Here is a 25,289-nt window from a genome sequence, read left to right on the forward strand (position 1 = left end):
CTCTCATAAATAATGCTGAGACATGTTGCGGAATGGGACTTAACAGACCGAATTGGCTCAGGGCAAAAACATTTGAATAAGCACACCAGCATAGAGATAGTTTCTTACACAGTTGACCAGAACTAAATGCAAACTCAAACATCCAGAAGGAATTTTAAAAGCTCCCATCAACATCAATGGAGGTTATTCTAAGGTCTAACTGCAGTGCAGGAGGGATTTTTTTTTTCCAAATACAATTTGAACTTTTCAGAGGGACAGGCTACCTTTTCCGCTGAAGCAATCAATACTTTTCAAAAGTTTGTCTTCAGCACATCAATAAAGTGTCAGTTTCCACTGAGAACAATGGAGGTTATTTTGAAGGTTTGTAAAGGAAAGCAATTATCTCCAGTTAGTGTCTTACTGGAATTTTCCTAGTTCCAGGGAAGGCAATTCAAGAAGAGGTGGAGGAACTGGATTTTGGGAAGAGAAGACTGAGCTAATGGAAAAGAAGGGAAATTGGATAGAGGTAGGAATGGAGATAATGGATGTGGACATGTAGCTGGAAGCTATCTGAAGAAAGTTCATGGGCCATATTTATCTCCCTTTAAGAGAGTCTCAATGCTTGCCATAGATATAGATAAAATTTCCAGCTGCTGAAAGCAATAAAAAAAAAATGGTTATAGACTTCTAGAGGTATATGATTGGCCAGCTTATTTAATTCACAATAATGTATTTGAGTCCATAGAAAAGTCACTATTTCACCACAATAATACCAAACAACAACAGAAATAACCCAGCCAGTAACACATTCAGTGTCAAATCCAGATAACTAAAAACATCAGCCCTTAGTAAGCTCTTACAGTTTTTATTAAATCGGGCAATTTTTGTTTGTTTTTGTTTTTATGCTAGAAAGCCAAGCCAAGCCAAGCCAAGCCAAGCCAAGCCAAGCCAAGCCAAGCCAAGCCAAGCCAAGCCAAGCCAAGCCAAGCCAAGCCAAGCCAAGCCAAGCCAAGCCAAAAGAAGACTGGATTAAGAAATACAACATATTGTCAGAAATAGAAGAATACTGTAGAAGAAACCCAGAAGTTCATCTGCTTTGAAGTCCTCCTTTTGAGCATGCCTGGAGAAGACCACTAAAAAGTACAGAAGTAGGAGCAATCTCTTCTTGTTGGCCTTTATCCTCCATGGAACTGGTATTTTTGTCCCTAATTGCCTCCATTTTGTCTATCAAACCTGCTAGTTCAGGGGTGTCAAACTCAAGGCCCGTTGGCCTACCCTGGAAACAGCGAGTGACCGGCCTGTGGTGCTTCTGCCAGCAAAAATGGAGCTCAGGAGGGCCACACGCGGCCTTCCCGATTTTGTTTTTGGTTGCAACGGCTTTCTGCAACCCTCTGCCAGCAAAAATGGAGCTCGGGGAGGCTATGTGTGGTCCACCCAGGTGCCATTTTCACTGGCAGAGGGCTACAGGAGGCCATCACAGCTGAAAACGAAGTGTTGATGAGTGACACTGAGCTGGCCATGCCCACCCTACTACACCCCCCGCCCCCGAGGTCAAACACAACCCTGACGCGTCGCTCAATGAAATTGAGTTTGACACCCCTGTACTAGTTGATGGTTGACTTTGTCCATCTTCACTTGTTTTAATTCTTTTCTGAATGCCATCAAAGTCTATTAGCACATGTTTGTTGGTCCTATATTCTCATCTTTTATCAGCACCACAATGGATGATCATAATATCTGTTAACTATGTGTTAATACAGAGTCCCATCTTTTTTTCCTTCTTTTCTTCCTTTGTCCAAAGACTCTTCTGACTTAACAAGGATAGCAATAGCAACAGCATTTAGACTTATGTACCAATTTATAGTGCTGTACAGCATTCTCTAAGTGGTTTACAGAGTCAGCATATTACCCAACAATCTGGGTTCTCGTTTTACTGACCTCAGAAGGATGGAAGGCTGAGTCAACCTTGAGCCGGTGAGGATCAAAATCCTGGCAGGGGGCAGAGTTAGCCTGCAATACTGTAGTTCTAACCACTGCGCCACCACGGCTCATGTATGTACTTCATGTATATGTTAGATGAGCTATGTTGTGTCAGTCATTTGGTTTGACAGATAGCTTGCAGATCTGCACTCATCCTTCTTTCCAGTTTTTCAACTGGTAATACAAAATGTAATCTGCAGGTGTCACCATTGCCACTCTGATGGCCAGTCCTTGAAGCTTTCTTCCCATCTTACTAACCCCATAGAAGTTGTAACTGTCAAGTAAGTAGCTTTTAGCACTTAGTTCATACATGAATGAACTCTGAGGGCTGGGATGAAGATCTCCTTCAGCGGCCAACTATTTCAGCTAATGTGTGACTCCATGCCAGAAGAAAGGCATTTTGTTCCCCATTGGATTTTTAAATTCATGTTCTCTGCCTCTGAACAAATATAGAGCCAGAATTTGGTATGTGCATCTGGGTCAGTCCATGATTGGTATTTGGGTTTATTTTCTATTTTTGAAATCATCAGCCAGACAGCCAATGCACTGGTTATACTGGATTAAGAGAGGAGTGATCTAGGTTGTAATCCTCTTTAGATAGGAAGGTAGGTAGGTGATTTGGGGCTAGTCACATTCATCTCCAAAAAGCAGCACCAAGTTCAGTGACAAATTGGATGAAGACCAGTAGTGATATTTAGCCGGTTCTAACTGGTTCTGGCGAACCGGTAGCGGTGGCTGCGGGAGGCTCCCCCCCACCCGCCCGGATGTTATCATGTCCCATTTATAGATGTTTTTGATACTCTGCGCATGCGCATGAGCGGAGGTGGCGCTCATGAGTAGAGTGCGCCCGCACGCACACACGTACACATTTGCAAACAATTAGCGAAGGTAAGTGAATACCACCCCTGGTGAAGACAACCCCCTGGTTGCGCCATGAATTGATGCAGTGGTGGAATTCAATTTTTTTTACTACCGGTTCTGTGGGCATGGCTTGGTGGGCGTGGCTTGGTGGGCGTGGTAGGGGAAGGATACTGCAAAATCCCCATTCCCTCCCCATTCCTGGGGGAAGGATATTGCAAAATCTCCATTCCCACCCCACTCGGGCCAGCCAGAGATGGTATTTGCCAGTTCTCCGAACTATTCAAAATTTCGGCTACCGGTTCTCCAGAACCTGTCAGAACCTGCTGGATTTCACCCCTGAATTGATGGCTGTGCCATGTGAACTAGGCTAGCACAGAGTAAACAAACAGACCCCACAGTTGAGTGGAAAAAAGGCTAAGAAGAAGACTTCATCAGCTGAAACAAAGGAATTCCCAAATCAGCTCCGAAGAAATACCTAACTCTTCTGCAGGCTGAAAAGTTCATTGTTTAATTTTTACAGAAAAGACATTCTCATTTATTTTTTTACTCTTCCTCCCAGGAGCTCTGAATGGCATACCTGTCCCTCCCTATTTTCCAGGTTATTCTCACCACAACTTACTTTTCAGGTAGGGTCTGAGAAAATAACTGTGAGTCCAGGGTCATTTAGTGTGTGTGTCATATTCAAATAGTGCTGCTGATTTAAAATGAAATCTTTGCATCTTGCTGCAACGTTCTGAATTTAACAACTTGGCACTGCTTCTTGACAAATTTGTGTTAGGGGAGATCTCTCTCAAAGGAATGTCCTTGTCTTTGAATATTCTTAATATTCTTGCTGGGAGAACTGACTTCAGGGTATAATTACTGCTTTTGTGACCTTCTTATAGCTTTCCTACACATTTCTGGTGGCTGCTGCTGATACCAACTGGAAAAAATAGGGTTTTTTTGCTTAGACTAGATAGTCTCTCCCCCTTCTCCCCCCCTCTCCTCTTCCCCCTCCCCCTCCCCCCTCTCTCCCTACTCTGTAAAGATGTGAAACAATCTTCTATGTAAACCTGATCTTTGGATTTCGGGATTCATTTGCTATCACTGCAGTTCATAAATGGGCAGGATGTTTTGCCAATTTTGGATAATTGCAGGTCAAAGAGAGTTCCTTATGGTTGCTTAGCAACAGAAAGAGTCACATGCAACCCATTTTGGGTTACCTGTTGGGAAGTGGCTTCTCTCATCTCATCTTTCAAAGCATTTAAGTCAAAAGAAAGGACATAGAAAAGAATAACAGAGCTGGAAGAAAAAGGGGAAAAGATAATGCAGGAATTTTTTCTTTCTCTCTTTTTAGGTTCTCCATTTTTATTTTGGTTACTGGAAACCTAATTATTTTCACTGGTCATTTTAAAAAAGAATCACCTGTGTTCCTATTTAAAGTTAGGCTTATAATTATAACTTGCATTCCTTTTATTTGTTATAATACATTGCCCTTGCTTTTATCTTAATTGCAGGTGTCATGCTGTGATAGCACTTACTCAAATGATTTCAACAACTGCTAAATTGTTGGCTAAAATTTTCTTTTCCCAGAATGCATCATGTTCTACATTATTCCAGGGCATTTGGGGGTGGGGGGAATGGTGCTGTATTACCTTGTTTTGGAAATACCTTGGAATCAAGGTATTGGCAGAAAAATAATAATTTTGCTTTCAAAAAGGGACTCATGCATGAACTAACACAAATTAATTTTACACATATATATCAATTATCTGTGGTGGGTGTTTGGTAATGCAGAAAATCCTAAAGTTGAACATGTATATTTAGTTCAATTTCTTATCTGTTATTAAAAGAACATGGACACGAGCATGCCTACACAAGGTTGTGTCACACAAGCTATTTAAAGCAGATCAGTTACAAATTTAGCAACTTGCTATGCTTGATGAGGGTTAACCTTGATTAGGGTTTGTGTGTATGTTGTTTAGTGTACAGTACTGTGTAAACCCAGAAAATGAGTTAATTCTGTAGTATTGAAGTGCTTCTTCTAACCCTTACTTCTATGCTCAGTTTGACCAAGAACTTGTTTTTTCTTGTTTGTTTACTTATTTGTTTAAATAGCCTGACCAATCATAGGACATCGTGATTGTAAAGGAATAGCTACATTATATTTTGCACTGTTTGGTTTGGTGGCAGCAGTGCCTCAGATTCATACCAGTGGTAGGTTGCCCCCGGTTCAGACCGGTTCTATAGAACCGGTAGTAAAACTGGCGGGAGGCTCCGCCCACTGACCTGGACGTCATCAGAAGCGATCTGCACATGCGCATGGGCACGATGCGAACCGGTAGTAAAGGTAAGTAGAACTCACCCCTGATCCATACAGGTCCATACAGAGACTGGTAAGGACAGCTGAGAAGATTATAGGAAGCTCGCTACCTGTTATTCAGGATACTGCTTATAAGCACTATGTGCTTAGAACTCGAAGCATTGTTAGAGACCCCACACACCCACTTCATGGTCTGTTTCTGTTGCTCCCCTCTGGGAGGAGGTTTTGAAGTACCTAGAGTAGGGCTACTAGATTCTGTAACAGCTTTGATCCTTATGCCATCTATCTTGTAAACTCACAGGATTCTTTTTTCCCCCCCACCATGAATATGTATCAAACTAGAGTGTGATGTTCCTCTGGGTCATATAGCAATAGCACTTAGACTTATATACTGCTTCACAATGCTTTTACAGCCCTCTCTAAGCAGTTTACAGAGTCAGCATATTGCCCCCAACAATCTGGGTTTTCATTTTACCCACCTTGGAAGGATGGAAGGCTGAGTCAACCTTGAGCCTGGTGAGATTCAATCTGCCAAACTACAGGCAGCTGGCAGGCAGGAGAAGTAGCCTGCACTGCTGCATTCTAACCACTGTGCCACCAAGGCTCAATATAGATATGTGTATGAAGCAGGGGTGAAATCCAGCAGGTTCTGACAGGTTCTGAAGAACCGGCAGCGGAAATTTTGAGCGGTTCAAAGAACCAGTAGCGGAAATTTTGAGTTCTTTGGAGAACTGGCAAATACCACTCTGGCCTCAGAGTGAGGTGGGAATGGAGATTTTGCAATATCCTTCCCCTGGAGTGGGGTGGAAATGGAGATTTTGCAGTATCCTTCCCCTGCCACACCCATCAAGCCACGCCACGCCCACCAAGCCACGCCCACAGAACAGGTAGTAAAAAATGGATTTCACCACTGGTATGAGGGAATATGCATAATGGTTATCTTTTGAGAGCTGAAGGCAACAAAATTTCATTTTAAGATATGCTGATTGGTGTACATTTAAAGTGACAATCAAATTTCTATTCTATTCTATTTTATATTCTGTTCTGTTCTATTCTATTCTATTCTTGGCTTGATTCCATCTCATGGAAGCATTTGAGGATTCAGACAAATTCAGAGGGGTTGAGAAAATGGCAACAAATAACCAAGGGCTGGAAACTTAAAAATACAAGATGAAACGGAGGGAAGTCATTATGTTAGAATATAGAATAATAGAGCTGGAAGGGACTTTGGAGGTCTTCTAGTCCAACCTCCAGCTCAAGCAGGAGACTCTGAAAATAGTGGTTGGATAAGAACAGCAGAATATAGTAGTTACCTTCAAATGCCTGAAGAGTATGGCACAGGAGAAGACCACCATCTATTTTTGTGAATACTGGTTACAGAATAATAGTCTTAAGTTACAGAAGATATTGAAAAGTGGTCACAATAAGAGCCATTTGACAGTGAACTACCCTCTTCAGTGACACAATCAAACAGATGCTGGATAGCTTTCTCTTGGAAATGCTTCAGTTTGAATCCCTTCGTTGAAAAGAGATTAGACTTAATGGTCCAAATAGCTCATTCCATCTTTATGATTCTATAAATTTCTAAATTTCAACCATTTTCCCAGTAGAAATTGCTTCCTTTGAAACCTACAAGATACATTTAGAGAGAATTGGTTGGTATCATGAATAGTTAGCTAATAAGAGCCTCAGATGTAGAAACATATGGAAACATTAGAAGCTGATCATGGAAAGTTCCTTGCCTCCATTCCCTTTTGGGGAGGGGCTTCCTAGGGGCCATAGTGGGAAAAAAAGAAGCTTTTTAAAGTATTGCTTTTAATGCATTACAGCATAATACCTTCCCTACTTGTTGCCTTTTAACGTATTGCTTAGAAATGAACCCTGAGCAAACAAATGAGAGTTATGAGTCTTATCTGTTTTATGCCTCTTGGGGATGATTATGCCTCTTGGGGATGATTGCCAAAGCCCTATCTCTCAGGCCTTAAATCAGATAAGCACTAATTTCCACAAATTGGAAGCCTCCTGATGTGTTGGGAGGGCAATTTCCATAATGTTGAGTTCCAAGATAATTTCTACAGGACTACCTTCTGCCACCAACAGCCTCCCACCGACCAGTTCGCTCCCACAGAGAGGGACTCCTCAGGGTGCCGTCGGCCAAGTTATGCCGGCTGGCGACACCCAGGAGGAGAGCCTTCTCTGTCGGAGCCCCTGCCCTTTGGAATGAATTGCCCCTGGATATTCGTAACATCTCTGATCTCCGGGTCTTTCACTGTGCCCTCAAGACCCTACTGTTCCGACAAGCGGGGCTGTCTAATTGAATGATTTTAAATTGGGTTTTAACTTTGGTTTTTAAATTCGGCCAAAACTATTTAATGATTTTAATTAATTTTAACTATGATATTGTATATTTATGTTTTAATTTTGGCTGTATACCGCCCCGAGTCCTTCGGGAGGAGGGTGGTATATAAATAAAATTATTATTATTATTATTATTATTATTATTATTATTATTATTATTATTATTATTATTATTATTATTATTGTGTATCATACTGAAGTTGGACAGTCTGAAATTGGAAGCAAAACTACGTTTTCCGTGCATATTCCAACAGTTTGGAAATTTTGGTTTTCACCTTTCTGCCTGTGGTGAAAGCAATCCTAACTTTGAAGTACTTGGTGCTTTCTTTCATTACCAAACTAGGTAACATCATCTTCAGTGCATCATCAGGGAACATGATGATGTTACCTAATGACAACCGTCCTAGTTGGCACATTCTAAAAAAGGAACTTCTGGTCCAATGAGTATACCAACAATAGGACTTTATTGAAAGATCTAGATACAAGCAGAAGCAAAGTCAGTTCTGAGGTTTTCATGTGAAAACCCACATAGGTAAAATCTCTTTTTCTTCATTGTCCAACAATTACATGCAGTGCTTTTGTTTTGGGAAAACAGTCTCTGCTATTTGAACAGTTCTCGGAGTTTGACCTTGGTAGGTATCTCTTCTCAGATGACAGAAGGCTCTCATGCATTCCTGAGCCCTCCCTCCTCCCTAGGAATTTACCAAACCCTCCCTCCCGTTTCTGTTTGGCACCTGAGAGCTGAAATCAGGTGTGGACAATGATGAGGCTGAGTCAGTTTTGACACCTAGTTTGGTAATGAAACATCTGCAAGAAAACAATCAATTTCAGAGAGAACCAAACACCCCACAGTTCAACCCTGACCTACAAATATTCTCTTCTATTGCTATCCCTCCTTTCTGTGTTATGAATAGCTGCTGACCATTGACAGAGTTTACAATAATCAAGTGGTTACTTGCGAATATCCAAAGGATTTTTAAAACTTCTTCATAACTGGACTTCTTAAAAACATTCTACTGTTACTAGGGGATACACTAGACTTGTTCCTGTTTTCTTGAAGCAGATTAAAGATGAAAAATTGTATCAAGACACGAGCTTTTGTGTTCCACTTAATCAATAGAAAGTAAGGTCTATGGCATGAGGTAAGGAACACTGATTATAACTAAGGTGTACAGATAATCCCCAGTGTATGAGTGTTCCTTTAGCGAGCATTCGAAGTTACATGATCAGTGTCCCCTAGTATTTCTGAACAAGGCCCAAAACTAAGAATCTTGCAGCACCACGGCAGTTGTTTGCCCTTACAAACAACCGCAGAGGCTCTACAACATTTGTCCTGCAGGTTGTTGGCTGAAATGGAGCTTTTGAGGGGTGGATCTGCCCCTCAGAAGCCCCGTTTGGCTCTCTGTGGGCCTCCCCTGGCCTGCAGGCTGAAATGGAGCCTCCAGTGGCTGGATCCAGCCATCCAAAGCTCCGTTCAGCCCTCTGCGGGCCTCCCCCGGCCTGTTACAGGTCAAAATGGAGCTTCCAGGGGCTGGATCTGATCCCTGGAAGCTCCATTTTAGCTTGCAATGGGCTGGGGAAGGCCCGTGGAGGATTGAATGAAGCCTTGTAGTGCTGGTCCAGCACCCGGAAGTTCCATTTCAGCCTGCAACAGGCCAGCGGAGGCCTGCGGAGGCCTGAACGGAACTACAGAGGGGTGTATGAGGCTGGAGAGGAGACTGTTTGCTAGATCTTCACAAGGTAAGTGACACAGCATGGCAGGTTCTGGGGAAAGCAATTTGGGGAGCATGAGATATTTCAGTGGGTCAGGGAGGCCTTGGATGGTCTTAGGCAGGTAGCCTGTTCCATCAGTAGGCACCCTCATGGCCTTTCCCACCCTGAAATACCTCATGTACATTTAACAAGCCTCGCATTTGATTAGCGAATGAATGGGCGAAAGGAGGGAGTGATCCCATTCAAGGTATGAGATTCACTCCCACAAATCCTCAGGTTACAAATGGAATGGGCAGGCTCCATTATATTTGTAACTCAAGGATTACTTTTACAAATATGACTACATGTTGACTTGAGAACATTTTAAACTTCAGCGTAAACTTTATTTCATTTTACAGCTATGGAAATAATATCACAGATAGCAAGCTAGTAAGTTACTGGTTCAAATCTTGCTTCTACTATTCATCTAGTAAATAGTCTTGGATTAAAGTCTAGTCTTGGATTAAATAGCTGGCTTTGAACTCCATTTGCACTATATATATTTATCTCTTATAACTCTATCTGAAATTTTTACACTGAGATGAGCAGTGTCTCTACCTGGAAGTAGTGGTCCTGGAGGTATCACAGAGTCATGTTGACATAACAGAAAATATAATGGGAGATAGGCAATATTGATTTACCTTTTAACATTTATAATATCTTAACACAGCCGAATATAAAACTGCCAGTTAAACAAAATATAGAAGAGACGGAGTGAAGGAAAGGAAAAAGAAAATTAGATATTTGCTGCTTGCTATTGATTTGGTTACTATGTACTTTAAGTTAAAATTTTGATTGGACAAAACACTGTTTGTCCAGGAGATATTTTTTCCCTAAGAGATATTATTAAAATGTTGCATGAGAATAATAAAACATGGACCAGCAATTCATCACCATAAGGGCCTAACCTTTGGCATCAACTCATCTCCTTAAATCTGCCATCAAGAAGCACTGAGGATAAAATATTAAAGTTCACTAGCAGAGTTCACTAAAACTCTGCGGTGCCAAAGAACAGTATTTGATTGATTTATCTGATCAAAGTGAATAAATGATTGCATTCAAGTGATTGTCTAACTTGCCAGTGTTTCATCTAAGAGTCCATACCTAGTACTATTGGCTGAATGCATATCTCAGAATCACAACTGCTTCAATAAAGAATCCATAGAATCACAATTTACCTTTGTATCCAACAGACTAAAAAAGGCCACAAGAAGAAAGAGGCCATCCTTGTGGATACCTATTAGTTTTAGCCATTTTTTTCGAAGGATAATCCATAACCTTTTAAAAGTTTGGTTACACCCGTCCTAAAACCAAAATAAATGAAACTGTTTAATGTTAATCAGAGGTAGAAATCAAGACTGAAGGAATGTGGCATTTTGAGTTCTGATTAATTTCAAGGACTACTTTTACTTTTCAGTCTGAAACTGGGCAAGCCAAACTTGCCTAAACCACCTTCGGACTGACCTAAGCGTAGTACATAAAATTATCTACTACAATGTCCTACCTGTCAATGACTACTTCAGCTTCAACTGCAACAATAGACAATATACTGTAGCATTTATGCCCTTCTGTTTTAAGAATGTAAGGAAGGTGGACTGGATATACATTCTGATTGGCTCTCTATATCTCTCCTGAAATTATTTGAGTGCCAGAACCAAATGTTCTGCTTATTTTGTTGCTCAGTTGCTAAATCGTATCCAACTCTTTGCAACCCCATGGACCATAGCACACCAGGTTCCCTTGTCCTCCACTGCCTTCCAGAGTTTGCCCAGATTCATATTCTTTGTGTTGATAACACTATATAAACCATCTCATCCTATGCCTTCCACTTCTCCCTTTGTATTTGATCTTTCCCAGCATCAAGGTCTTTTCCAATGAATCCTCTCATCTCATGTGATGGATAAAGTATTTGAGCTTCAGCTTCAGTATCTGCTCTTCCAAAGAACAGTCAGTGTTGATTTCCTTTAGGATTGACTGATTTGATCCCCATGTAATCCAAGGGATTCTCTAGAGTCTACTCCACCTCCACAATTCCAAAGCATCTGTTCTTCTGTTTACAATGTAGAGCTAATACTCTAGAGCAGGGGTGTCAAACTCAAGGCCCATGGGCTGGACCGGCCCACGGGTTGGACCGGCCAACCAGGGTACTTAGATCTGGCCCACAGGGCCACCCTGGAAACAGCAAAGGACCAGCCCATGGTGCCTCTGCCAGCAAAAATGGAGCTCAGGAGGGCAATGTGCAGCTCTCCCAAGCTCCATTTTTGCCAGCAGAGGGTTCCAGGAGGCCATCACAGCCAAAAACAGAGCTCGGGAGCCCATTTTCACTGGCAGAGCACTCAGGCCACTACAGGTGCCCCCAATACGAGTGACATCAAGCTGGCCATGCCCACCTGGCCACGCCCACCCTAGCCCCTTGAAGTCAAACACAACCCTAATGTGGCCCTCAATGAAATCGAGTTTGACACCCCTGCTCTAGAGCTAATGCAGGGGTGAAATCCAGCAGGTTCTGACATGTTCTGGTGAACTGATAGCAGAAATTTTGAGTAGTTCAGAGAACTGGCAAATACCACCTTTGGCTGGCCTCAGAGTAGGGTGGGAATGGAGATTTTGCAGTATCCTTCCCCCAGGAGTGGGGAGGGAATGGGGATTTTGCAGTATTCTCCCCTGGAGTGGGGTGGGAATGGAGATTTTGTGGTATCCTTCCCCTGCCACGCCCACTGAGCCACACCCACAGAACTGGTAGTAAAAAAAATTGGATGTCAACACTGAGCTAATGCACTGTTTATAGTCATTTAAAATTCAAAAGTTATGTGAATAACAACTGGCTACCATCTATGATGACCCCCAGTGGGATTAAATCAGTTATGTGGTGCATTCTGGTGGCCAATATATCCAAATAATAGGTTGGATTTGATGGCCTCAAGGATCTTTCTAAATCTATGATTCTCCTCTGCACCTAATTGCAGGCAAGGTGAGATTGATCCTTACCCTGAATGCAGGACAGAGAGGGAGGCTGCTTGCATCCTTCCCACCCTCCCTTTATGCATTCAAAGCTACCTTTCCCTCTGCACAAGACCATAAAACTTTGGAGAAGAAAAAAAAATAAATCTTGTGTAAACCATGATGCTCATGGTTTGAGCTTGAGTGAGTAACTTTTTCTCTTTTGCCCCCGGTTCGGACCAGTTCGCAAGAACCAGTAGTAAAACCGGCAGGGCCCCGCCCACTGCCCCAGATGTCGTCACCTGCGATCTGCTCATACGATCCCGTTGCAAACCGGTAGTAAAGGTAAGTAGACCCACCCATGAGGTGAACTATGGAAATCACCATGAACTCCTTGGAGAAGACATAAAATGTGATTAATTAAGACAAATGTGAGCCGGAAAGGAGGAAAACTATAAAAATCACCTTTATCCCCCTAGCTACTTTTGATGGTAGGCAGTTCTTGCTGTTCCTGCTCTTTCTTTGAAACCTCATGGGCCAATTTTTCACCATTGCTTTTAAATCATCTGCCTTACAGTGCTATCATCTTCCCTGACAACATTTGGGATAATAAAGATAAGTAATGGGACAAGTTATAAAGTGGAGATATTAAGCACAAGTGAATTATGAAAATCTTCTAATTCTATGTAACAGGGAACCCCTCTCATATCCTAGCTGGATTTATTTTTGTTGATATAAAAAAATCAGAATCTTGTTTAAGGGCCTATTCTGCTGAAGAATGCTTTTTAAAAGTGGGAACTAAGAGATCTACACTAAATTAAGGACCTTAATTTAAGGATCTTAATTTTCACTTGTGGATAGATTCTCTCACACACGCCTGTCTGCCTGTCTGCCTGCCTGCCTCTCTCTCTTTCTCTCTCTCTGTCTCTCTCCATCCATCCATCTATTTCTATCTCTACCTACCTACCTACCTACCTACCTACCTACCTACCTACCTACCTCTACCTATCTACCTCTATCTATCTATCTGTCTGTCTGTCTGTCTGTCTAATCCATTCATCTATCCATCCATCCATCCTTCCTTCCATCCTTCCATCCTCTATCATCTATTTTAAACTTAAATTGATTATTTTATTTTAGAAATTTATATTCTAAATTTATACCTGCCTATAGGTATCTCCAATTGGAAAGACTTTACTTCCCAGAATTCTCTATAGTGGCCCAGCTTTCTATGGAATTCTGCACATTAAACTCCACACACCAAGACAATATCCAAGTTGTGGAAGGATGATCTATATTTTAGATATCTCTACTGATGTCTAATACAATCCTTATTTTGTTTTAGGACATATTATTTTCCTTAAAAATAAAAACATAACAAAATGGGATTTGGTAAAGCAAAACACCAGCTGGCAGCATTATCTTTATTTCCAACAGCTTTATTTTCAATCCCCACAGTTCTCAGGGTAGGTAGCTGTAGCCCAATGCATTGATTGGAAGTGTGTCCACTTGTCCAGAAAAGAGATAGAGGTCAGCTATGGTGCTAAAGAATATCCCAAGGCTTTTCTACACAGCTGCCTTTTTATCTTCCCCTCTCTTCCAGGAGGAGCATAAACATTAATTTTGTTTCCTCTACACCACATGATGTATATGGAATCCATCCAGGTCATGCTACTCTCTACAGGGTTTAAACATGCAACATCCTAAGATCCATGGTAGGTTCCCTCAGTTGAAATTCATACCCTTTTCAACATAATGTAGCACATGAAAAATCACTTCTAACTGGCACGGGCGGTGCTGCATTTTCTTTAAGTGGTGCAATTTCCCCCCTTTTCTGTTGTACTCCAAATAATTGATGTTGTTGTTATTGTTTTTTTTTTAAAAAAAAAAACCTGTCTTCTTGTACTGCTGAATATTTTACTGGGTTTAAAAAAAAATCATTGTAACTGTGGATTGAAGACTTGACTCTGTCATACATCCACTAGGAGGCACCAACGAGGTAGGGGTTTCTGTATCTCTTGCCTGCTCCCTAGGGATCATCAAAGGTTGTACAGCTAAATGACAGTCAGTAAGTAAATCCTGCAAAAGAGCAGACCTGCAAGAAAATAGTGTCAGGCAGAGAAATTGTCTTTCATCTTCCCCCCTACAAGTTCTCATTCAATTTGATGAAAAAGAATTCCTTTTGAAGCATCTTTGAGAGAAGAGAATTTCAGTGAGCTTCACATGGCTGGCTTGTAACAGTAACAGAGTTGGATGGGATCTTGGAGGTCATCTAGTCCATGCAGGAGACCTGTACTAGCGATTCGAACCACTGACCTTTCTGATCAACAAGCTCAGTGTCTTAACCAGGCTATAAATCAGGCTATAAGAGCTGGCAAAAGATATGATGGTTCTGTCTTTCTTGTACATTCATTTCTCCAGAGAGCATTGCACAATCATTTCTTCAGTCTCCCCCTTTTTCCATATTTTCATTAAATTGCAAGACAGGATAAGCACTGGGGGAAAATAGTTCACTTAAAAAAAATAGAGTTATTATCCCTATTAATGTCGGACCCTTGCACTTCAAAAAATATTAGAAAAATGTGTAGAAATTCCCCATTTAATTTCTCTTACCATAGATTTCATGGAGAATGAAAAATGGACACATGAATCTTATTCTAATGTTAAAAGGGCTGTGTGTTTAAGGGTAACTCAAGCTCCATGTTGGATATCTTCTGTATACACAAAATTAATGGGGAGAGGAGTCACATCCATGCAGATCTGCAACTTTGCATACACCCCCACATTCATTTTTCTATCTGGATAGAAATTAATTTATTTTGGAGAGATAAAATACATTCCTTTTCAGAGGCATCGGGTTTTTTTTATCCAGTATTTGGAAAATAATAAACAAGTACACATACCCAACCCACAAATAACTGTAAATCCTGATACAATTTACAAATATGCAAAGTTATTACAGCAATCATCAGAGACATTATTGAATTAGAGTATTTTGCATTCTGTAAATGCATTATGGATTTATGTAAATTGCATTAGCATTATCTATTTGAAATTCTTCGCATTACAGCATTTCTCTTTCTATTATTTCTCTTTCTAAAGTGCATGCATTTCATTTAGCTCTCAGGACAGAGACAGTAGAAGTTTCCCTCCCTTTCCCTCCCCTCCCCTCCCCTAATTGGTTTGTTGATAGTCTACTACTATCTACCAATGATGGCAAACCTATGACATGTGTGCTATGATGTTTTGGGTTCACCAACATCAGAGTTATTCTTAAAAGCACCCCCATTCTCACATGTTTTTCAGTGGTGAGATTCAAACAATTTAGCAATTGGTTCACCCAGAATCAGGTTGGCTGTCATGGGAGGCATGACCCATCCCCATCCTCCAGCTCCATCGAACCTGTGGGATGAGCTCCTGCAATGGCCAACCTGACCTTGGAGGAACTGGTTGTTAAATTACGCTTTCCCCCCACCCTCCGCCACTATCAAAGTGAATTTTGGGTGCTGTGCTGCACTGCAATGGAGAAATGGGCAACAGAGCGGCTGGCATGAGGGAAGGAGGAGGAGCAGGGAGAAGAAAGAGGGAAAGCGGCCTTCTCCTTCCCTCACGCCAGCTGCTCCATTGCCTCTTTCTTCATTGCAGCACAGCGCCGAGGATCCACTTTGATAGTGGGTGGGTGGGTGGGTAATTTAACAACTGATTCATTGGAACCGGTGCGAACCGGCTGAATCCCAGCACTGATGGTTGTTGGGTTTTTTTTTTTTTGGTTTTTTTTTGAGGAGATGGATATTCTCTTGCATGGCTCCAGACCCTCCAGAAGTCATGTGATAAAAGTACACATTTTCATGTAGTTTTTGAAGGCTGTAAAGTCTGTGCAAGAATGAGGTATGCTCTCCTGAGGTCTCTGGTTTTTCCAGAAGTCACATGATTCTTGCACAACCTTCAGAGCCTCTGAAAACCATGTGAGAACGGAACATGTTTTCATGTGGCTTTTGGAGGCTGCAGGAAGCCACAGAAGAACATTCTCTGAAGGAGCTTAAACCATGAAGGTCTTGTGTGACCCGGAGCTGTCTCAGGTAGGCCATAGAGACCTGTCAATAGAATATTGTGTGGCACACTTCAGATCCTGGAGATCACAAATATGATTGGACTTTATTTTTTTTAAAAAAATAAATGTATATGTAAAAAATTGTTTCTCTTTTGTTTAGGGGATGGGGTGTGACACTCTAGAGATGTTAAGTTAGGCATATTCCAAATTTTTGATACACCTAGCTCAAAAGGTTCACCATCACTGGTCTACATCAACTTTAAGACTGTTACTTACAAACCATTTTTCCCCCCTGTGCCATGCACTGACAGCAGTTCTGCTTAAGGATTTGATTGAGCCATTTACATTCCCCAGTCACTAGCAAACAGTTTGAAACTGGCCTATAATTGACTTCTACTTGATTTGAAACATGAGAACATCATGAGCCAATCAGTGCTATCTCCAAATAAGGAAAGAGGTGCTGAAGTTCTCTAAAGAGAGGGATGGAACTGCTAGGGAACTTGTCCCAAGTTGAGGTACGAAAAGTTCCCCTTATGTGAAGTTTGTGGAGGGGGACCAGGAGACAGTGTTTCTTAGCTTCCTCTACTGGGGTATTATTCCCCTGGAAATTTGAATGGTATTCTCAAAAATGTGCAGTTTTAGTTTTAGTTTTAGTTTTAGTTTTAGTTTTAGTTTTAGTTTTAGTTTTAGTTTTAGTTTTAGTTTTAGTTTTAGTTTTAGTTTTAGTTTTAGTTTTAGTTTTAGTTTTAGTTTTAGTTTAATTTATTGATTTGCCCATAGGCCATATCAAAATCTAGAATTCCAAATACAAATTATTAATAAAATCCTACAAAAGCAATTTAAAATGAAATTGGAGTAAAATACAATAATTTGATATATAAATAAGTAACAAGATAAAATTATATTTCAGTATCAGCCCTACAATCTACCCCAATCAGACCCACATATGCCAATCTCAGCCGAACCATCTCACTCAAGTAGTGTGCCTTATTAAATGTTGTTTTCAGATTCTGGCCGCACATAAGGTTTGTTGTTTTAATATGGGGTTCCCAATGGGCCATTTGTATATGAATATATGTATGTACAGTATGCATCAGTGGTAGGTTTCAAAAAATTTTACTACCAGTTCTGTGGGTGTGGCTTGGTAGGCATGGCATGGCATGGCTTGGTGGGTGTGGCTTGGTGGGCGTGGCAAGGAAAGGATACTGTAAAATCTCAATTCCCTCCCCACTCCAGGGGAAGATTACTGCAAAATCCCCATTTCCTCCCAATCAGCTGGGACTCGGGAGGCAGAGAATAGATGGGGGCGGAGCCAGCCAGTATTTACCGGTTCTCCGAACTATTCAAAATTTCCGCTATGGTTCTCCAGAACTGGTCAGAACCTGCTGAAACTCACCTCTGGTATGCATGTATGTATGTATGCATGCATGCGTGTGTTTGTGTGTGTGTGTGTGTGTATGGCATGTACATTTATATGTATGGCAAATCTAGACAGCTTACTAAAAAGCAGAGACATCACCCTGCCAACAAAAATGCGTATAGTCAAGGCTATGGTTTTCCCAGTTGCAATGTATGGTTGTGAAATTTGGACCATAAGAAAGCTGAGTGCCAAAGAATTGAGGCCTTTGAACTATGGTGCTGGAGAAGACTCCTGTGAGTCCCTTGGACTGCAAGGCAATCAAACCAGTCAGTCCTAGAGGAGATCAACCCTGACTGCTCTTTAGAAGGCCAGATCTTGAAGATGAAACTCAAATACTTTGGCCACCTAATGAGAAGGACGGACTCACTGGAGAAGAGCCTAATGCTGGGAACGATTGAGGGCAAAAGAAGAAAGGGACGACAGAGAACGAGGTGGCTGGAGTCACTGAAGCAGTCGGTATGAGCTTAAATGGACTCTAGAGGATGATAGAGGACAGGAAGGCCTGGAGGAATGTTGTCTATGGGGTCGCGATGGGTCGGACATGACTTCGCAACTAACAACAACAACAACAACAACAACAACAACAACAACAACACATACACGTATGTATGTACATATGTATGTATGTATATATGAACCAATTTGCAGGTTAAAATAGTCAAGAAGATGGCTATAACCATACAGCCAAAGATCTGTCAATTTTACATGCACAACACAAAGAAAGAAGGCCAGGGATTTGGCTGTATGGTTACAGTTGCCATCTTGATTCTTTGATGCCCCTGCCATCCTTCGTAATGTGTAAGAAAGCAGTGAAAACAGAACTGGTTGTTTTTTTGGTTTTTTTTTGCAGTACAAAACTATTTTTTTGGCATTATTTTTGATTTATAATATATTACCAGGAGGATGGTTTATCGATATTTGAAAAAGGTTTTATGCAATTCTTATGGTGATTTCTGTGGAGCCTATTAATCTCAGAAAATGTGTAGCAACAAAGGTAGGAGTTTCTGAGTTTCTTGAATACAGGTAGTCCTCGACTTACAACTATCTGTTTAGTGACCATTAGAAGTTACAATGACAATGAAAAAAAGTGACATGACATTTTTTTTTCACACATACGACTGTTGCAGCATCCCCATGGTCATGTGATGAAAATTAGGATGCTTGGCAACTGGCTCATATTTAGGATGGTTGCAGTGTCCCAGGGTCAAGTAATCACCTTTTGGGGGCCTTCTGACAAGCAAAGTCAATGAGGAAGCCAGATTCTCTTAACAACCATGTTACTAACTTAACTGCAGTGATTCACTTAAGAACCCTGGCAAGAAAGGTTGCAAAACTCACTCAACTATCTTGCTTAACAAAAGAAATATTGGGCTCAGTTGTGGTCATAAGTTATGAATATAAGTTGTGGTCATAAATTGTGGTCATAAGTTGTGGACATAAATTGTGGTCATAAGTTGTGGACATAAATTGTGGTCATAAGTTGTGGACATAAGTTGTGGTCATAAGTTATGAATATAAGTTGTGGTCATAAGTTGTGGACATAAGTTGTGGACATAAGTTGTGGTCCTAAGTTGTGGTCATAAGTTATGAACATAAGTTGTGGTCATAAGTTGTGGACATAGGTTGTGGTCATAAGTTGTGGACTTAAGTTATGGTCATAAGTTGTGGACATAGGTTGTGGTCATAAGTTGTGGTCATAAATTGTGGACATAAGTTGTGGACTACCTGTATTCTGAATAAAGTGTGGTCATTTTTAAAGCAGTAGAAAGGCAAATTATTAAACGAGTTAGGGAGTAATTATTTAATCTGTTTTTATTAACACTACAATTTCACTGAATCAGAATCACTGATTTTTTTGCAGTTTGGTTTTAAACTCACTAACCACAAGGGTGGAATTTTTTTTAAAAAAAATCCAGATGGCAGTTATATGATTGAGGACTCACCATTTTGATACACACATTGACATTCTACCTACATGTGACAGGACAGGATTTGATTGGAGGATTACGGTCATCATCTTCCCCCTTCTTCTTTTTTTGGCATCCCTCCCCTGCAAGATGCTGTTTATACCAATTCAAAGTCCAAATATTACTCTTGGTCACTAAAAAAAAGGTGAATACAGTAGCTATACTATTTCGGCCTTGGCAAAGCTTTCTTTGATATTCGTTGGAAGTGGAACTGTAAGCTGATCTCCTTGTTGCAAACACGATGCTCTTCTTTCTACCCCTTGTTTTGAGGCCTTATGGAAGAGGTTGGACCTGAAACAATCAGAGTAATAGGGTTTATAGAGTTAGGCCAGGGAGGGAAAGAAAAAAGAAAAGAATGAAAAAATAAAAAAGGAGAAAGAAGAAAGAGGAAGGAAGGAAGGAAGGAAGGAAGGAAGGAAGGAAGGAAGGAAGGAAGGAAGGAAGGAAGGAAGGAAGGATTGCCTTAAGCCAGACTTCTCCAAATTGTCTCCTTTTCTATCCACCCTTCATCCACTCTCCACCCCGCTGGAAACTCATGGGATATTTCTGTGCATCAACAGAATTTATGTAATTGCACCAAGTTCTTTCTGCTGGTTTCCAACTTTTTATCTCTCTGGCAACTGGGATGAACTATGCCTCAGCTGCATTGCTCTGGCCAGCCCCTATTCATCAATGGAGGAGGACAGTAATGAGTCACATTTCACATCTGCATTAATGCTGACAAGATTGACCATCTCCTGCTGGCTTGTACATTGTAAAATGGCAGGAACAGCAAAGGTCAACTTGATGGGGATATTAGTAGCAGTGGGGAAGGTTGAAGTACTTCAGGCTGCTGTGGTTTTCCTGGGCAGAATCCAAGAGGGGATGCTCTTGATATCTTTCCATGGTTCTTGGAGTCCTACACAGCCCAAGACATGTGCTCTGGTCAAGGATAGTGTTGATTAAAAGTGAAAAGAAGTTGGTGCAAACAAACAAGTAAATACACATGACCAACCAGAAGAAGTTGCACAAGGCATGTATTCTAATTGTCCTGGAACTGGCACTGGAGAGTGGAACCCTTCTCCTTCCCTTTTAAAATAAAATATTTTTGGGTCAATTATGATGATGATGATGTTATCCATTCAGCCAGTCCCAATCTTAGCGATTCTATGGGCTAGGTATCTCCACATCTTTCGCCAGTTGCAGCCCTTTCTGGACCAGGATGCCTTGCGCACGGTTACTCATGCCCTGGTCACCTCCCGGCTGGACTACTGTAATGCTCTCTATATGGGGCTCCCCTTGAAGAGCACTCGGAAGCTCCAACTGGTCCAGAATGCGGCCGCGTGGGTGGTTATGGGCGCGACTCGTTGTGCCCACGTGACACCTCTCCTGCGCGAGCTGCACTGGCTCCCAGTGGTCCTCCGAGTGCGATTCAAGGTGTTGGTCACCACCTTTAAAGCGCTCCATGGCTTAGGACCTGGGTACCTTCGAGACCGACTTCTGCCACCAGTAGCCTCCCACCGGCCAGTCCGCTCCCACAGAGAGGGGCTCCTCAGGGTGCCATCGGCCAAGGGCCTTCTCTGTGGGAGCTCCTGCCCTGTGGAATGAACTGCCCCCAGAATTGCGCAAGATCTCCGACATCCATGTATTTCGCTGTGCCCTCAAGACCCTGCTGTTCTGCCAGGCCGGGCTATCAATGTAAAGGGTTTTAAATTGGGTGTTTTAAATTTTTGGGTTTTAATTTGGGCTGAAATTATTTAATAATTTTAATTATTTTTTAATTGATGTCTGTATATTTTTATGTTTTTAATAGGCTGTACACCGCCCTGAGTCCTTCGGGAGAAGGGCGGTATAGAAATAATAATAATAATAATAATAATAATAATAATAATAATAATAATAATAATAATAATAATCATCATCATCTTTCAATCTTGCACTATTTCTTTGAGTTTTTCTGTGCTCTGGTGGTGCCAACTTTGATGGTGTCCAGTCATCCATCATGTTTCCTTTGAGTCTTCATGATAGTGAATAGGGGGAAAATAGGGGGGAAAGAAGAAAGAAAGTACTCTTATTTCTTTAGTAAACAACAGGTGGAAAGAGTCTTCAATCTGGAGAAAAAAGAACAGAGATAGAGTTTCCTATCTCTTACTCCTAAGGCCTCTGGTTGTCAATACAATAAAAGATGGGAAAAAGTTGATGTTTCGGACCTGTATTTCCAATTTATATGATATCTTGCACTTCAATGTACTATCATTTTGCTGCTCAACTTTTTCTTCTGAGATTAAGGATATCCTATAAGGGAAGTTTAGGGATGTGGGGGCTCAGTGGCTAAGACACTGATCTTGTCGATCAAAAGGTCAGCAGTTCAGTGGTTCAAATCCCTAGTGCCACGTAATGGGGTGAGTTCCCATTACTTGTCCCAGCTTCTGCCAACCTAGCAGTTCGAAAGCATGTAAAAAATGCAAGTAGAAAAATAGGGCTCACCTTTGGTGGGAAGGTAACAACGTTCCGTGCACCTTTGGTGTTTAGTTATGCCGGCCACATGACCACAGAGATGTCTTCGGACAGTGCTGGCTCTTCGGCTTTGAAACAGAGATGAGCACTACCCCCTAGAGTCGGGAACAACTAGCACATATGTGAAAGGGAACCTTTACCTGTACCTTTATAAGGGAAGTTTGAGGGAAATGGATGTATTTAGTCTTGGAATAAAAGGCTGCCTTAGCAGTCCTCTGCTCATCCTTGCTATTCTTATTTATTTATCAAATTTGTATTGTTGCCCATCTCACAAGAGACTGACTGATTAATTGTTGTAATTAAAAAATATTCTAAAGAGACAAGTGGAATACTGAGAGGGATGGGAGGGAGAAAATTCTATAAGGCAGGTGTCACAGCAGAGAAGGCCAAACCTCCTGGAACCCACCTGATGTAATTCCACGGCAGATGGGAATTTCAGCCAGATCTGCCAGACCTGATGGGAGGTCAGATGTAATCAGGGAGAGGTGATCCCTGAGATAACCTGATCCCCCGTCCCAGTGTAATGAAGGGCTTTCAGAATCAAAACCAGGACCTTGAATTGGACCCAGAAACAATTGAACAATATAGAATTCTTCTGTATTTTTAAAGCATTTTTAAAGTAGGGTTTGAAACCATTCTTATTGTGGAAAGTGGATGTAGTATACACACATGCAAACAATGACACACTGAAATGGTTTGGATGTCAGGAAAACCAGTTAACTGGCATGTATATCTTTGTTAATGACAAAACTTGTAGCTTAAAAGCTGAGAATGGTGGACATCAAGAATAGTATCAATGGGCTTATTACCTTATGAGATGTTCAGCAATCAATTCTCCCTTTGTTTCTCTGTCTCTCTCCCTCTCCCTCTCTCCCTCTCCCTCCCTCTCTGTGTCTGTGTCTCTGTCTCTCTCTCTCTTCCTCTTCTTTCTCTTCAGGAAAACAGAACTAATTCAGCCTCCATTAGAAGAACAAGAGATCTGAGTTTATTATCGGATTCTATGAAGTGGTTATGTGTTTATTATAAAAAAGATTCTAATTTTGTTCCTCATCTAAGATAACCAGTAAAAGACTCAGATATACTTTAAGCAGCTTTTGGAAAACAACAACTTTTGGATATTTAGCTTAAGGCAAACACTCTAATTGGAAATTCCCATTTTACAAATTTCCTCATTGCAATTTATCCATCTGTTTGTTTTTCATGTGCTATATCCTGTTTAATGTTTGGGATGAAAACTAGATTGCTTGTATGCATTGATCTTTCTAGGCTATTTCTCATCTAGACCAGGGTTAATACAATTCAGGTATGCTAATACATGGAAGCTAAAAGTTCAAGAGCAACCATTATTCATGTCATGCTATTGACGCTTTGTTTCTAACAAGAGGGAAACTGTTGTCAGCATTCAAAACTTTATCTCCAATCATAACAACTTTTAAGAATATTTAATAGTGAATCCAGGTTAGGAAGCAGGACCATACTGTCTTTAACTTCATTCAGAAATGAATTATGCTGCTCAAATATTTCAAGCAGCAAAAGGTGACTGTTTTTTTACTTGCAGAGCAGGGGTGGTGGTGTGCTTTTAAGTTCTTATTCTATTCTTTTTTTCTTTGATTCTTTTTTTAAAATGTCCATTGTTCAAACAACTAGAGTGGCATCTTATGTTAACTTGCCTCCCAGCCTACATGGCATCTAATAAATACTGCAGATTTTAAGAGATAATTTGTTCAGCTTCTGCACTTTTCAAGTTTGCCATTTTGTTCTCTGAACAAATTCTTAATTATCTCTGAGCATCTGAAACACTCAACAAATCTTCCAGCAACCGAGAATTATTTCTGGGCATAATGTGTAGATCTAATCTCAGAGGAGGTTATCGGCATTGGAAGGGCTTCCCCCCTCTCCTCCTGCAATACTGTATGCCTTGGCACTTCAATAGGTTGTTGTTATTAAGTTAAATATATGAATCATCATCATCATCATCATCATCATCATCATCATTATCATCATCATCATTGTCACTTGGAACACAATTGTCACAGATCATCACTTGGAACACAACATGCTAGATATCACAGTGGTTGAAAACCGAAACATACCATTTACTGACTTCACGGTACCAGGAGATGCCAGAGTCGAAGAAAAAGAACTGACTTCCGGTGGCACCGCAGGCGCTGAAGATGTTCCTTTTGTGAGTGCCAGCCCCGCGATCTTGTAAAGCTGCTAGAACAGTGCAAATCAGCTGTCTAGCGGCTTGGAAACTTTCTCCCTGGGAAAAGGGGAAGAAGAGAGCAGATGGGTGTAGGTAGAGCTCCCCAAGGAGCCCCAGGAACAATTCTGGGGCTCGAAGGGTGAGAGCTCCCTGGAAGCCTGACAGAGCTCCGGATCCGGGATGTTTCTGCTTTAAGCAGAAGAAGACGCCGCGACCACCCCTGCAAACAATGCTTGGAATAAACATCATTTGGAAGCAGGCTGAGCAAACTCAGGAGAGATCAGATTTGCAAGTACTGAACTTTAACTCCAAATGTGTATTACTTCCTTCTGATTTATTAAGGGGAGAAAGTGAAACCAAGATGACGATTGAGCTTTAATGGGGCGTGAAAGTGAAAGTTAAAAAGGAAAGTTTCGTTGAGTGCTGGCAGCCCCTGTTCAAAATTAGAGATTTCTGCTTTAAAAAAAAAAGATTAAAGGCTAAAAAGACTACAGCAGTGATCTTTTTTTAAAAAAGGATTGATATTATTTAAAGACTGGGAATTTTTGGATTTAGCGGATTTATTGTTCTGGCTGCTGAATAAATTCAAATTGGAAACTAAAAATGCCTTCAAAACAAATAAAGACTATAGTCCCCAAAAGTGCTGGGAGCTCGCCAGCTCAAACGTCCAAATTACAATCAATCTCTGTTCCAACGGAACCAACAATATTAACACTTGAAATGTTGCAGGAAGCCCTTAAAACTCAAGCCTCTGTTACGGAAAAAAAATTACTTCGGTGTTTGAGGATGAAATTCGAGATATTGCTGAGGAGATAGTTCAAATTAAAGAGATTATTCAAAAGCGAAATCACGAAATTAGAGAAGATATTATCATGGCAGTTCAAGGTCTGGCAGGCCATATTGAAGCAGTAGATGAAAAAGTGGAAGAAATTAAGCAGTCTAATGAGAACTTGGAAAATAAAATGGTGGAGGTCCAG

The 25,289-nt window shown here is 41.1% G+C and overlaps 1 long non-coding RNA gene across 1 annotated transcript in view; it reads left to right on the plus strand.

Moving 5' to 3' along the window:
• LOC117675007 (uncharacterized) overlaps window positions 1-25,289 on the plus strand; it is a 31,486-nt gene that overhangs the window by 921 nt on the left and 5,276 nt on the right. Inside the window, exons 2-4 of the long non-coding RNA XR_015734445.1 lie at window positions 889-1,127; window positions 12,416-12,517; window positions 13,776-13,887. This is a non-coding gene — a long non-coding RNA (uncharacterized LOC117675007). The remainder of the gene's footprint in view (window positions 1-888; window positions 1,128-12,415; window positions 12,518-13,775; window positions 13,888-25,289) is intronic.

Source organism: Pantherophis guttatus, chromosome 1 (genome assembly GCF_059756535.1).
Source record: "Pantherophis guttatus breed Tessera chromosome 1, ASM5975653v1, whole genome shotgun sequence".
Taxonomy (NCBI): Eukaryota; Metazoa; Chordata; class Lepidosauria; order Squamata; family Colubridae; genus Pantherophis; species Pantherophis guttatus.